The 13299-nt window shown below is 43.4% G+C and overlaps 1 long non-coding RNA gene across 1 annotated transcript in view; it reads right to left on the bottom strand.

The window, feature by feature from the left end:
• LOC134351280 (uncharacterized) overlaps positions 1-2521 on the bottom strand; it is a 48471-nt gene extending 45950 nt beyond the window's left edge. The window contains exon 1 of the long non-coding RNA XR_010019115.1: positions 2440-2521. This is a non-coding gene — a long non-coding RNA (uncharacterized LOC134351280). The remainder of the gene's footprint in view (positions 1-2439) is intronic.
• Positions 2522-13299: the final 10778 nt, after the last annotated feature.

Genomic DNA, 13299 nt, shown 5'->3' with positions numbered 1-13299 from the left:
CACAGCCAAGAAGGGCCAAAAGGCCTGTTCCTGTGCTGTAGTTTCTATGGTTTCTATGTGTGCAGGTCAGTGGGACTAGGCAGAAAATGGTTCGGCACAGCCAAGAAGGGCCAAAAGGCCTGTTCCTGTGCTGTAGTTTCTATGGTTTCTCCTTTTTGCACACTGGATGTTTCTCTGTCTTTGCTATGTATAGTTTTTCATAAAATGTATTCTATTTCTTTATTTTCCTGTGAATACCTGCAAGGTATTATATAGAGACACATATACTACGTAGTTTGATAATAAATTTATTTGAACTTTGAACCTTCCTTGCTCTCTTATTTGCAATGGAATCACAGCTAAATATATGTGTTACAAAATTATCCCATGAAGGTTTTAATCTCACCCCAAGCTATCTATAACCTGTCTATTACGGTGTACAGTACCTACATGAAATCCATCTTTAGTATGCATATGCAATTTTTGTGGCAGAGTAAATCCTCAAATTAAAACCATTCTTCATTTGTGGATCTGCCCTTGACATCTGGCACCATAATTACAAACAGGGAAGATGATGAAATCAATATTGATCCACTATGCACTAAATATTTAAAATACATCACACGACAGGCACAATATTCCTCTTATGCTCACCTATCACCCCATCAGCCTTCGCACCCAGCACATAATTCTCCATAGCTTCCATCATTTCCAATGGGATCCCACCACCAAACACATCTTTCCCTCCCCCCAACTTTCTGCATTCCACAGGGATCACTCCCAGCACGACTCCATTGTCCATTCATCTCTCCCCACAGATCTCCCTCCTGGCACTTATCCTTGCAAGCTAAACAAATGCTACATCTGCCCCTACACCTCTTCCCTCACTACCACTCAGGGCCCCAAATAGTCCTTCCAGATGAGGTAACACTTCTTCCGTGTGTCATCTATTGTATCTGATGCTCCCGGTGTGTCCTCTTGAATATCAGTGAGACACATTATAGATTGGGAGACCATTTTGTTGAGCACCTATGCTCTTTCTGTCGAAAAAAGTGGAATCCACCCATTTTAATTGCACTTCCCATTCCCATTCAGTCCACGGCTTCCTCTACTGTCGTGATGAGGCTACACTCAGATTGGAGGAACAACACCTTATATTCTGTCTGGGTAGCCTCCAACGTGATGGCATGGACATTGATTTCTTAAACTTCTGGTAACGCTCCTCTGCTCTATTTCCCATCTACTTTTCCCTCTCTCACCTTGTCTCCTTGCCTGCCCATCACCTCCCTCTGGTGCTCCTCTACCTTCTTGTTTCTTCCATGGCCTTCTGTACTCTCCGATTAGATTCCCCTTTCTCCAGCCTGTATGTTTTTCACCAGCTCTTTACTTCACCCTTCCCCCCTCCTAGTTTCACCTAACACTTTGTGTTTCTTCCTCCCCTCCTCCCACCTTCTATCTCTGACTCCTCATCATTTTTTCTCAAGACCTGATGAAGGGTCTAGGCCCAAAACGTCGACTATACTCATTTCCATAGATGCCGGCTGGTCTGCTGAGTTCTTCCAGCATTTTGTGTGTGTTGCTTGGATTTCCAGCATCTGCAGATTGTCTCTTGTTTGATAATGAATTAATAAAGGTGTTGCATAATGGGAACTAAATTTGACAGTTCCATTTCCTTTTTACGTAGTGTGTTCAAAAGAAATAGAGTACCCTTCATAAAACCTGCATTAATGGGTTAAATTGATGTCTTGGGTCTGAAATTTCCGGAATGCTTTTTCCATTTCACAGAGTTGGTTGGAGGGTGCAGTATCAGATGAGAATTAAGTGATGCTTACACACTTTTAAATGTTGTTAAATTGAAACAAATTTGTTAAATCACCGAGAAATATTGTTTAACCTCCAATGATCTACTTCACTGAACATTTCACACACTCCATAATCAACACTTACAGGAGTTCCAAAGTCCTTAATTACTTCTGCATGCAACAACCTTGTTGTGATGTGGAAGACTCTAATTATAGATTGCTGGTTAAACAATTTGAAACTTATTTGTCTCCTAAATTGTTTCAAAAAATAAGTAATCATGATCTGATAATTCACCAAAATTTCCTTAGTCATCAATATTAAGTTCAAGTTCGACCATAGACATCTATACAGCTCAATGGAACAAGGTGAAAAACACAGCACACACAGCACATAAACTAATACTAACAATAATAGTAACAGATAATAAAAGCATTCAGTAGATGGACAAGTTGACATAAAATGTATATATGACATACAATTAAATATACAACAGTGTAATGCTACTGGCACTGTCATAAATAATGTGTACTGGGTGGAAGCAGGGTGTTATGAATTCTCACAGCCTGGGGGAGAAAGCTGTACTTTTAAACAAAATAAACATTGTTTATATTTCTAAAAATACACAAATAAACTATTCAATGCCTTTAGATTCTTTACCTTCCTATTCAATGCTTTCCGTACAGTGCTGTTATATTCATGCACATCAATAGTACAGCTGCCACTCATGTGGCACTCCAGGGTGGTGGACTGTGACAATAATAACAGAGTGGCTTCCTCCCCCAACCCATCCCCTCCCTCCCCAGTAGAAGAACCCTACACCGTAGTCCTTCCCCACCACACCCTTGTGGTGACTGCACCAAGTTCAGTGCATCCTGTACTCCCGCAGCTTGGAATGTGCCAGTCAGCAGCATTCCTCTACAGACATCTTGATGTGCTGGCAGATTGAAAGGTTTCAAAGAGCGTCTTTCACCAAGTTGATGATCTGCCAGTTATTTGTCTCCATGTGTGTTCCTGGGAACAGCCCATAGATCAGAGAGTCCTCTGTCATGCAGCTGCTTGGGATTTACTGCAAAACAGGCCTTTTCATCTTTCTCCAGACCTTCTTCACAAACGCACAGTCTGTAAAGAGGTGAGCTAGTCTTGTCCACACTACAGACATCCCATGGACAAAGCAGTGGGAATGTTGCTCTAGACATGCCAGTAGGATCTGACTGGGAGAGCCAGCCAGGCGAGGTCTTGGTGCCTGTTGGTGAAGCCTGGTGATGAGGCATTCTGTCAGATGTTTGGGAAAATCTGCTCAGGAAGTCACCCCACTGTGTCCATTGAGTCCTCTTGCAGTGTCTGGAGGATGCTTCATACCTGATAGCATTATGGTCAAAGCTGTTGATCTGAAAGAACTTTTCAACAAAGGACAGGTAGTTGGGTAACATCTGGCTGACTGGGACATTGCATGACAATGGAGTCATACCCATCCTTCATAACAAAGAGGACAGATAGAAACTCAATACATAATGAGTTGGTGTCCACTTACTTGGGTTCCGTACACAGTCTAATGTAGCCACACATGAATTGGTCATCAGCGTGAAAGCAACATTGGGTATGTTTTAGCCCTCATTGTCCAGGGTCTTTGTATTGTGACCTGTCTGACCCACTCCATGTTGGAAACCCAGGTGAACATGAAGACAGCTTGGGTGATTCCTTGGCTGGAGGAGCGGGAGAGAAGCCACACGTCTGCCAAGTACTGCAGCCCTGAGAGAACACCTCGTACCTGCTGACTAGTTATTGACAGGGAGTGCCTTCCCCCAGTCCAAATTTCTGTTTTACCTTCACAATCCGCTCCAGCCAATTCTTGTTGCACATCTCGATACTTCCTTGGTCTTTTACTGTGGTACCTTCTGCTGACAGCAGGAGGTCAAGGGCATTAATATGCTTCTGAACACTTTTGATAAATGGGAAGGACTAACTAACTAAAAATATATGAAGCCATTTAAATCACATTTCTGTTTGATGAAAAACTTAGTCATGCTAATGAATAGCAACTTCAAAAAGTTTTAGTTCTATCAATTGTTTGTAGATCACCTCATTGACTGATTAAAACTCAAGGGGAATTTGAAGCCACTTGTGTTTGTAATGGAGCCTCAATCTCTCAGTTTCCTTGTTTGATAACTTTTAGCAGTATGTTGCATTCTACAGTCTCAGGCAACAATTACTAGCCTGTGACAAAAGCAAAAAAAAAAAATCTGTTTTCATGACTTCTGTGTTCTGACGTAATGGAGAAACAAAGAAATTTCTGCACTTTTGTCTTGATAAAATATGCTTTAATTCAACAAGGGATGCATTAGACACTAAATCTTTATGCTCACCACTTTTTGCAGATGGTTATGAATGTGACAGCCTTGACTAGGCAGTTCAAAACCAAAAGCAAAACTACATGTGCTAATTAGTTCCTTTTATTACTTTTAATCCAGAGATCAACTCCAAAAGCCTTTAATCCGAACATTAACTCCAATAACTATTCATCTGGGCATTAACTCCAGTAACTTTTAATCTGGATGTTAACTCCAATAATTTTTAATCCAGACACCATCTCCAATAACTCATGCATCACAGCATGTTAGACATCTGAGCCGTAGGGAAGAAAGGTGAGACAGAGAGACCATCATGCAACAACTATTCACTCACAATCACATTTAAAGTTCAAAGTACCAAGTACATTTATTATCGAAGTATGTACACCAAATTCAATCTTGAGATTCACCTTCTTGCAGGCAGCCACAAAATGAAGGATCACAATAGAGCCCACAAAATGCCCCACACAAAGACTGACAAACATCCCAGGTGTCAAAAACAAACAAATTGCACAAATAATATAAAGTGAGTCCACAGTTCAGTGCTGAGGTGAGTGAAGCCAGTCCAGGAGCCCAATAGCTTTAGGGCAATAACTGCTCCCGAACCTGACAGTCTCCTGCACTTTCCACCAATGGCAGTAGTGAGAAGAGAGGGATGTGGCCCAAACACAGGCAAACAGAACAGGTTCAGGTGGGGGATCTTTGCTGGTTCAGGGCAGAGCACCAGTTTGTTTGCCACTCTCAGGCCTCGACACTTTAATCTGTCTCGACGCTTTGGTAGGCGAGGAGTATTGAGGCAGAACATTGATTCATTTTCTGCTCAGTGAGCTGCTTTCCACTCCTGGGCCTTGACGCTTTAATGTAGCTCTGCACTTTAATCAGTGGAGCTAATCAGCACCATTGCCTACTTAAGACATCCCATTTTCAGTGATAACTTGGAGAATGAAATGCATGAGGCATCTCATTGAGGCTTGGTGAAGAACTGACATGAAAAATTTAAAATAGGCAGGCTATTAAGGCTGACAGATTTTACATACCAATTGCTCTGGAATTTTGGCCTCAGACTAGACGGAATCAAAACAGTTTCAACTCATTCTGATACATTGATATGGAAAATAGAATATGTAAAGCTGTTAGCTTGACACTATTACAGTCCCAGTCCAATTCTGGCACCATCTGTAAGGAGTTTGTACTTTCTCCCCTTGAACCACATGGGTTTTCTGCAGGTGCTCCAGTTTCTTCCAGAACAGACAGAACTGTACAGCTTGGTGGGTTAATTGGTAATTGGAAATTGTGCTTGCTCAGGCTGGCTTTAAATAGGTGCTGTTGGGCAGCCTAGCTCACTGGGCCGGAAGGGCCTGTTCGGCATCGTATCTCTAAATAAATAAATAACAGTAATAGGTTTTTCACTGAGCAACTAATGATGGGTACATGGAGAGATAGTGCAGAAGGAGTCCCTCATCTTTCTTAAGGCTGTGAGCAAACTTGTGATCAATTCAAACTTTTCCACTTTCTGCCTCCACAGAACAAGATGATGAAAATACTGTGACCATACATTAATCCCATAGAGGATCCATCCTCAAGCAGAATCACATAGCATCATAGAAATTACTGTCTGGCAAAGAGACAGCATGCTGTTCTGTGCTCTCACGTCACAGAACATTCTCTGAACAGTCTGTTAGCGGGTGCTGAAGTGCTGCAGAAATAGTGCAACCATTAAGGGCCTGTCGAGATGATTCTCTTCATCAAGCATGCTGTATCAGTGCTGTTTGTTGTGCCAGAGTATTTAAAGGATGTGACCTCTATATCTCCCCATTCCTTTAAGTTTTAGTGGAAAGTTCATACAACAATGCTACCTGGCTCATTGCCTAAAACATAGTTTCAGTGTTCCGTGTGATTTTCGGGATTACAAGCACATTGCATAAAATCTGAACCAGTTATTATGTACATGTAACACTAATCGAAGGAGAAAAGGGTATTCAATTGACTTGACTGTACACAGTAGAGCAGAGGTTAACTTAACGCTATTAAAGCACCAGTGACCCGCTGCTGTTTGTACTTTCTCCCCATGGGTTTCCTCTGGCTGCTTGTTTGCCCCACGTTCCAAAGATGTACACGTTAGCAGGTAAATTACCACATAGGTGTAATTGGGCTCATTGGGCTATCAGAAGGGTTTGTTACTCTAAATAAAAATCAGAGTGAAAGGCCCATGTTGCTTGTATTTTAATGCTAAAAATGTTCACATTGAAAAAGTAAGCTGCTCCCACATCCCAGTACTTTGTCTGTATGGAGTGCACTGCATTTCCATTTCCACATGGTTTCTCTGTCTTTAGCCAAAGTCAACGGCAGAACTGGGCTGATCCCGAGATCTAGAAGCATATAGTCATCCTTAATCCAGTGGGAGTGCATGATAATACACAGCACACTTCTAACATAAAGCAACAATTACAGATAATTGCATCTGTATGCTTTATAATGCACGGGCTCAGCTTCATTTGCAGGTTTTCTCATAATGATGATCAGTGTGCAAGAAAAACAAGCTGTGCAAATGCAAAAAAGCAAGTAATAATAATAAGTAAATAAACAATAAATATCAAGAACATGAGATGAAGAGTTCCTGGAAATGAGTCCTTAGGTTCTGGGAACAGTTCAGTGATGGAGCAAATGAAGTTGAGTAAAGTTATCCTTTCTGGTCCTGGAGCCAGATGGTTGAGGGATAATAACTGTTCCTGAACATGATGGTGTGAATCCTGAGGGTCCTGTACCTTCTTCCTGATGGAGGCGGCATGAAGAGAGCATAGCTTGAGTGGTGGGAGTCTTTGATGATGGACACTGCTCTCCTTTGACAGCACTCTGTGTCGATGAGCTCAAAGGTGGGGAGGAATTTACCCCGATGGACTGGGCCGTATCCATCACTTTTTCCACGCTTTTCCATTTAGGAGCGTAGTGTCTTCATACCAGGCTGTGATGCAACCAGTCATACACTCTCCACCACATCCATAGAAGTTTGTGAAAGTTTTAGATGCCCTGGTGTATCTTCTCATCCTTCTAAGGAAGCAGAGGAACTGAAATGTTTCCTTTAGACCATATGAGATAGGAACAGAATTAGGCTATTTGCCCCATTGAGTCTGCACCACCATTTCATAACGGCTGATCTAATTTCCCTCAGTGCCAAAATTCTGCCTTCTCCCTGTATCCCTTCATGCCCTGACCAATCAAGAATCTATCAGCCTCTGTCTTAAATATACATAAAGACTTGGCCTCCAGAACTGCCTCTGGCAAAGAATTGTACAGATTCACCATTCTCTGGCTAAAGAAATTCCTCCTCTTCTAAAAAGATGTCCCTCTCTTCTGAGGCTGTGTCCTATAGTCTTAGACTCTTCTATCAAAGGGAACATCCTCTCCACAATTCAACAGGTTTCAATAAGGTCATCCCTCACTCTTCTGAATTCTAGTGAATACAGGCCCAGAGCCAGCAAACATTCTTTATATGACAAGACCTTCAATCCTGGAATCATTTTTGTGAACCTCCTCTGAACCCACTCCAGTTTCAGTGTATCCTTTCTAATGTTTGTGTAAACAAGGTCCAACCCGTTCTCCCCTTTTGTTGCAAAGTCCACGTTCTGATGGAATCTGGGAAGCACTGACTTAAGGTTCGCATGGTTAAAATCTCTGGCAACAATAAACAGTCCATCTGGGTGTCCGTTCAACAGACGATGCCATTACCATCACCCTCCACCTGGCCCTAACCCACCTGGACAAAAAAGACACGTACGTTTGAATGCTGTTCATAGACTTCAGTTCAGCATTCAACACAATCATTCCTCAGAAACTGATTTGGAAAGCTGAACCTACTGGGCCTGAACACCTCCCTCTGCAACTGGATCCTGGACTTCCTGACTGGAAGACCTCAGTCAGTCCTGATTGGAAGCAGCATCTCCAACACCATCACACTGAGCACGGGGGCCCCCCAGGACTGTGTGCTCAGTCCACTGCTGTTTACTCTGCTGACCCACGACTGTACTGCAACACACAGCTCAAACCACATCATCAAGTTCGCCGATGACACGACCATGGTGGTGTTATGGTCTGGTCCGTGAAGTCCGCATTCCAGTTCACAGTCCGGCCCGTGGACTCAGGACTCTGGGTCTTCCAGCTGTCCCTTGTTTTGGTTGAGTTAATCATAGGCACCTGATTCCCATCTTGGAGCTTGAAATATAAGTAGCCTTGGGGTTGAGTGGGGGCTGCTGGTTTGTCTTGTGAAGATCTCCTGGGAGCAACCCGCTGGTGGAAGGTTGGAGCGGCCACTTGCCATCTTTAGGCCGTGATTGGGGAACCACCCCCTCAAGGAGCCTTGCTGTCAGTAGTTGGAGCTGTCATTGCGGTATGGATTTGGCCGTTTCCTGGGCCAGCTGAGTGGCTGTCAGCCACTCTGAGTTAGGTAGGGATCCGGCTGTTTCTGTAGCCAGCTGAGGTTGCTGGCCATAACTGCTACTTGGAGCAACCCTGATGCAGAGATGGAACTGTCTGTCATTCTTTGCTGTTTGTCTCTTCTTGTCCTCGCCTCTGTAGGGTAAGTCAGGCCGTTCTGCCGTTGCCCTATGGGGAGATCTGTCTTGTCACGTCCTTGCCTCCATGGGGTAAGTCAGGACATTCTGCCGTTGCCCTGTGGGGGGATCTGTCTTGTCTTGTCTTGTCTTTGCCTCTGCTGGGTAAGTCTGGCGGTTCTGCCATGACCCGACAGATGGTCCTGTCCCACCCTGGTGTGGAAAGGTTGAGTGCTGGCTTGTCTAAGTATAAGTTCTGGCTCTATGTCCACGTACAGTCCTGTCTCATGTTGGTGTTGTGTTAAAGATGAGTCCTGGCTCTTCGAAGGATAAGTCCCGGCTCTATGTTGATGTACAGTTCCCAGTGTGTCTCTGAGCTCCAGCCTCCGAGTTATCAGCTTCCGCATGTCAAAAGCCAAGACCGCGGCCTGTCTCCAAGTTCAAGAGCCATGACCCCAGCCACGTCTTGTCCTGTAGCCATGTCATGAACTTGCCTAGTTCTGGGGTCTGAGCCCAAGGCAAGACCCAGGTCCTGGGTCCTTGCCCAGTCTCTGGCTCGGAGTCCAAGCCCAGGCTCCTAGTTCATAGTTCCTTATCCGGGTTCCCTGGGTCTAGTCCATGTCCTTGCCCAAGTCTGCATTCTTGTCCCTGCTCCTTTTCTGTATCCTGTCACGTCCCTACTCTAGTAGAGTCCTGTTCCTTATACTTCAGTGTCTGCGTCTTGCATTTGGGTCTGCCATCAACACCCCCTATTGTGTATGGGTCTCATCAGCAAGAACGATGAGTCAGCATACAGGGAGGAGATGCAGCGGCTAATGGACTGGTGCAGAGCCAACAACCTGTCTCTGAATGTGAACAAAACAAAAGAGATGGTTGTTGACTTCAGGAGGACAAGGAACAACCACTTTCCGCTGAACATCAACGACTCCTCTGTAGAGATCGTTAAGAGCACCAAATATCTTGGTGTTCACCTGGCAGAGAATCTCACCTAGTCCCTCAACACCAGCTCCATAGCAAAGAAAGCCCAGCAGTGTCTCTACTTTCTGCAAAGGCTGAGAAAAGTCCATCTCCCACCCTCCATCCCCACATCCTCACCACATTTTACAGAGGTTGTATTGAGAGCATCCTGAGCAGCTGCATCACTGCCTGGTTCGGAAATTGCACCATCTCGTATCGCAAGACCCTGCAGCGGATAGTGAGGTCAGCTGAGAAGATCATTGGGGTCTCTCTTCCCACCATTACAGACATTTACACCACACGCTGCATCTGTAAAGCAAACAGCATTATGAAAGACCCCATACACCCCTCATACAAACTCTTCTCCCTCTTGCCATCTGGCAAAAAGCACCGAAGCAGTCAGGCTCTCACGACCAGACTATGTAACAGATTCTTCCCCCAAGCTATCAGACTCCTCAATACCCAGAGTCTGGACTGACACCAACCTACTGCCCTCTACTGTGCCTATTGTCTTGTTCATTATTTATTGTAATGCCTGCACTGTTTTGTGCACTTTATGCAGTCCTGGGTAGGTCTGTAGTCTAGTGTAGTTTTGTGTTGTTTTACGTAGTTCAATATAGCTTTTGTATTGTTCTTGTAGCACCGTGGTCCTGAAAAATGTTGTCTTGTTTTTACTGTGTACTGTACCAGCAGTTATGGTCAAAATGACAATAAAAAGTGACTTGACTTGATAAGGAGCCCAAAATGCACACAATACTCCAAGTGAGGCCTCACCAGTACTGTATAAAGTCTTAACCATGAACTGCTCTCAAAAGCCATTCGTAGGCACTCTAGAAAATCCCCCACTTGGAATCCAGCACCAACTTGATTTTCCCAATCTACCTGCATATTGAATTCCCTCGTGACTATTGTAACATTGTTCTTTTGACATGTATTTTCCATATTCCGTGGTAATTTGTAGACCACATCCTTAGTACTGTTTGGGGGGTCTATATGTAACTCCCATCAGGGTCTTATTACCCTTACTGTTCCTTAGCACAATGATTCAACACCTTCTGACCCTATGTCACCTCTTTCTAATGATTTGATTGCATTTTTTACCAACAGAGCAAAACCACTCCCTCTGCTTTCCTGCCTGTCCTTTCGATACAATGTTTTTCCTTGGACATTAAGGTTTCAGCTATAATCTTCCAGCCATGATTCAGAAATGCATACAACATCACAATCTTTTAACTGTGCTACAAGTTCATCTACTTTATTCTGTACACTGGGCACATTCAAATATGACACCTTCAGTTTGGTATTCATCCTTCTTGGTTTTGTCCACCTTTTACATTGCAACTTGTTCTGCAGACTGAAAGTTTGCCCTGTCATGCGCCTCTCTTTGCTCAGTATCAATACACATTGCCTCTGTTTGTAAACCAACTATCTCATCTTCATCATTCCAGTCCCCATCCCACTGACAAATTAGTTTAACCCCCCAGAACAAATCTGGTCATCCTGCCCGCAATGATTTTGGACCCCCTCAAGTTCAGGTGCAAGCTGTCCTTTTTGTACAGTTGGTACAAATTATGGTAGTTTAATTAATACCTTCTATTGGCCTGGCTGTTTAGCAGTTATTAATGGACTCAGACTTCAGAAAATGTGGAGATTGAAAGATACTATTACATAGTGTAATGCTTTTGACACCACAAACTTAATCAAAAATCCCAATCTTATTTAAAGCTTGGAAAGTACTGCATGCTTGTGACCTGAAACTGCAACAACTTACCCAGCAATGCTGTAGGAAGTACAATGGAGGTTTTACTATCACAGTCAGAAACTCTTTTTTAAACTTCCATTCCCTGTTATAGGAAGGATATAGATGCTATAGAGATGATGTAAAAGAGGTTTGCTGCGATACTGTGGATTAGAGGACATGTGCTGTAAAGAGAGGTTGGATCGACTAGAGTTATATTCTCTAGGGTGACAGAGGCTAAGCAGATACCTGATGGAAGGTTGTAAAGTGATGAGAGACATCGATCGAGTACACAGCCAGAATCTTTACCCTGGATTTAGGGTTGAAGATTCTAATTCAAGAAATAAAGGTTCCCAAGTTTTTTTATGCCATGGACCACTGCCATTAACTAAGGGGTCTGTGGACCCTGGGTTGGGAGCTCCTGTATTATAAGGCAAGTACTTAAGGTGAGAGGGGGTAATTTCAAAGATGTGCAGAGCAAGTTCTACAACGCACTGCCTGTTCTAGCGGATACAAATATGTTAGAGGTGTTTAAGAGGCACATATGGAGGGGTATGGACCATAAGTAGGCAGAAGGGATTAGTTTAGTTATATGTGTAATTACATTTAATTAGCTTGGTACAACTTCAGTTTTCTAAAGTAAAATCTACCCTAAGCAAAGACAATATTGTGTCAAACAAAAATATTTTCCCAGCTTAAGCAGAACATCTTGTTCCATTTATTTATGATTTTATTTCACATTACAGGCCCTTCTGTGGGCCACACTGCCCAGCAACCAACCTATTTAACACGAGCCTAAACACCGGACAATTTACAATGATCAATTAACTTACTAATCGTTACATCATTGGCCTGTGGGAGGAAACCTGAGCACCCGGAGGTAGCCCACATACCCACAGGGAGAACGTACACACTCCTTATGTGGAACTGAACTCCCAACTTCAATGCCCCGAGCTGTAATAACAGCGTGCTTTCTGCTAGGCTACCCTGTGCCCTAATTTAACCAAAAATTACTTTCTTTATTCATCTTGTAATCTTCTTTTCTGTTTTCAGAATCCTAATTTTTTTCAGTGACACTCAGTGAAACAAAAAAATCTGCTGGAGTATCTCACGAAGTGAAGCAGCATCTGCAGGAGGAAAGGAATTATCAACGCTCCTGGTCAAATTCTTATATCAAGATGCTCAATGTAACTATGTCAGTACCTCCAGTTGAACTCTATCTTTTTGTGTGTTTCCCCTGAGCTGTGAGTCTGTGGTTTTGTATTGCCATGTGCTCCTGTCCCTGCTCCTGCTCTACTCCGGCCCCTGTATTACTGAGTACTCTGTCTCTCATCTGCTTCTCATTATTAGCTGTATTGCTGCAACCGTGTCCCATTGTGCTCCACCTATCATCTGCCTCTCTGTTTATTGCTCAGTGTATTTCAGTCCTGTGTTTTCAGCTGTATGTTGCCAGATGGTGCTAGTGAATTTTCCTTAGCTTTTCCAGCATTCGTATCTGTACTCTGTCCATCTGAATATTGACTTTGCCTGTTTCTGGATTCTGGTTTTTGGATTTCTCTGGATGTTTTGATCTTTGCCTGAACTTTGACGTTGACTTTGTTTGCACCTTAGGATTTGTTAATCAATGAATATCACTGTGTACACAGTACTGGGTCTGTGATTGGATCCCTGCTCCAGCATCCTGACAAAATAACACCATTCTGCACAGTCCAGTAGTAATTTTATGTATTGCACTGTACTGCTGCCGCAAAAAAAAAAGACTAATTTCATGATATATATGAGTGATGATAAACCTGATTCTGATATGGGTCTCTATTGTGGACTAAGAGTTTAAAGGGGGCAGGGAGAGGGGGAAGGGAGAGGGGGAAGGGAGAGGGGAGAGAGTCCAGGAAGCACCAGAGAGAAATTCTGTAATGATCAATAAACC

This window comes from Mobula hypostoma, chromosome 9 (genome assembly GCF_963921235.1).
Source record: "Mobula hypostoma chromosome 9, sMobHyp1.1, whole genome shotgun sequence".
Taxonomy (NCBI): Eukaryota; Metazoa; Chordata; class Chondrichthyes; order Myliobatiformes; family Myliobatidae; genus Mobula; species Mobula hypostoma.
Note: the sequence above shows the minus strand (reverse complement) of the source record. Positions and strands in the feature narration are given on the sequence as shown.